This window comes from Apis dorsata, unplaced genomic scaffold (genome assembly GCF_000469605.1).
Source record: "Apis dorsata unplaced genomic scaffold, Apis dorsata 1.3 scaffold_634, whole genome shotgun sequence".
Classification (NCBI taxonomy): Eukaryota; Metazoa; Arthropoda; class Insecta; order Hymenoptera; family Apidae; genus Apis; species Apis dorsata.
The window spans coordinates 149,876-152,375 of NW_006263828.1; the positions used below are offsets into that span (position 1 = coordinate 149,876).

Genomic DNA, 2,500 nt, shown 5'->3' on the forward strand with positions numbered 1-2,500 from the left:
CTCCTAGATATTGCATCACATGTATCATCATACATAGAACCATTTATGAGAAATCCTACACAATGCGGAACTTGCTCGTAACCGAAAGAGACTGTTGAATTACACATTCATTTCGACATTATAAAACGTTTTCTTCGTTTTATTTCATTTATTTATTTATTTATTTATTTATTTTTATTATATCCTTTTTCTCCCTATTTCTTTGCCCTTTTCTTCTCTCTCTCTCTCTCTCGCTCTCTCTCTCTCTTTCTCTCTCTCTCTCCCTCTCTCTCTCTCCCTCTCTTTCTCTCTCTCGCTTTCACTCTCGCTCGCTCGTTCTCTTCCTCTATCTATTATTTATCTCTCTCTTCGCTTGTTTCTCTCAGGGATTATTTATTATTACATTTTCTAGATTATTACTTTTCACTTTTGAAATTTCTTTTTTCTTTTTTTTTCTGGCGCGTCGACCATTTCCGAAATTCGAAATTGTAAACGCTGTTTCGACTACGTACGCGGCGCTTCGAGGATTCTTGTACATTACGGCTTTCTTCGAACGGTGTAATCGGTTCTCGACACGTCGAGGACGACGTCGATTCGTAAACCTCGACGACGTCATCGCGGATCGCAAATAAATTTAACGGATTTTTTTCTAACTTTTTTTTTTTTTTTTTTTTAATCTTTTTTTTTCTAACTTTTTTTTCTTTTTTTTTTTCTTTTTTTTTTTTAGCTCGTTATCGCACTCCAGATGTTAACCCTTCCTCGGAAATTACATTCTTCCTTTCAATCGCACGTTTTCTCCTTCTCGTCTCGATCGGTGGTAAAGTAGCTCGTGTTTTTTTTTTTTTTTTTTTTGCGCGAACCGGCGCTGTTCACGAACTATTTACTCTATTTGCAACGTTGTTCGCATTTCATTGTTACCTTGATCACGACGCGGTTACAGTTCTCATACAGATATTATTTTCTTTTTTCTTTTTTTTTTACATACTACGATTGATTATCGATTAAACTTTTCGTCGTGAAAGATAACAACAGCGCTCTTTTCCATTTCTTTTCTTTTCTTTTCTTTTTTTTTTTTTTTTGAGAAAACGAGACGAGAAGCGATCGAAACAGTTACCTCGCTCGCCGATCTACAGTAAGTAGGCTCGCATTTAATAAGAATCGATGGCGATAACTAATAATAGTGGTATTAATAATAATAATTATTAATAGCAATAACTATGAATGAAAGGGAAAAAAGAAAAACTAAATAGCGATTAATTAATTAACGTGGCGAAAGTAATTGGAGGTGCGAGAGAAAAAGATAACGAGTCGAAAAATCGTAAAATCCACGGGGAGAGGGATGTATATTTTTCGATTCCATTTCCAATATTTCTCTATCCGTATCCCGTAATCCGTGGAAATCGTCGAATCTTTTGCACTTCCAACCACGTTTCCAACCACGGAACAATAGGTAACGATAATAATATTTAATAAATGCACATGTCCTAAATTTTTCGTGTATGACAATCGTCAGCGTATTTCAGAGATTTGTTTTATTTATCATTAATCGCGATGCTATTCCCCATTCTTAAACCGGGTAAAAGGGGAAAAGAGAAACGTGTTCTAGTTTCTAGGAAACCGTCGATAGCGAACCGTCGACAGTTTTTTAAGGAACCACACTAGGAGATGAAGAAAAAAAAAAAAAAAAAAGGAAAAGAAAAAGAAAAAGATCAAATCTTCGAGAAAAACGAAAATAAAAGGAAAAAAGAAAAAGAAAAAAAAAAAAGAAAATCAACCAACGACGGTCAAAAACGTTGCAACGAAAACAAAAGTGGACGTTTTTTTTTTTGTTTTTTAAACTTAACGGTGATTCACGATGTGCATTGTGATATTGTGATGATGATAGTGATAATAATTAATAATATAACTAAACGTAATAATAATGGTAATAATAATAATAGTAGTAGTAATAGTAACTAATAGTACGAAAAAAATAAAGATAATAAAAATGATAAACTAACATTGTATCTCCTAATGATTGCGGTAATAGTTGTAGTTGTCTGTCTAATGATGATAGTAGTTGCGTAGTAAATAATAATAATAGTAGCAGTAACACGGGTTACAATAGTCAGAACAACACTAGGAAAAAAAAAAAAATATATCTTCGAGATGTTGATATATATATGTATATAAAAAAAAAAAAAAAAAAAAAAAAAAAAAAAAAGGACAAAGGATTATCGAACTGGATACAAAAGGGACGAAAAAGTCTACTACCTTAAAATAAAATTAACTTGATGCGCGTGTACGAACGTATAATAATTTGTAACAATTATTTTTTTTTTTCTTCTTTTCTTTTAACAAAGCCAGGCGACCCGCCTGGCGCGCGCCTTCTTTCTACGCGAGAAATAGTAACTAAAGAACCGTAGTTTTGTATACGTTTTTTTTTTTTTTTTTTCTTTTACGTGAGCGTAAAGGCTTTCGAGGAAATGATATCGAAGCCGTGTCATCGACACTTATACGATAACGATAAAACGATGGATCG

At 33.2% G+C, this 2,500-nt stretch overlaps 2 long non-coding RNA genes across 2 annotated transcripts in view; one reads left to right on the top strand and one right to left on the bottom strand.

The window, feature by feature from the left end:
• Positions 1 to 2,500, bottom strand: part of LOC116186370 — a 10,396-nt gene that overhangs the window by 5,353 nt on the left and 2,543 nt on the right. Inside the window, exon 2 of the long non-coding RNA XR_004151349.1 lies at positions 383 to 387. This is a non-coding gene — a long non-coding RNA (uncharacterized LOC116186370). The remainder of the gene's footprint in view (positions 1 to 382; positions 388 to 2,500) is intronic.
• Positions 1 to 2,500, top strand: part of LOC116186371 — an 11,167-nt gene that overhangs the window by 4,262 nt on the left and 4,405 nt on the right. The gene's annotated exons all lie outside the window — the stretch shown is intronic.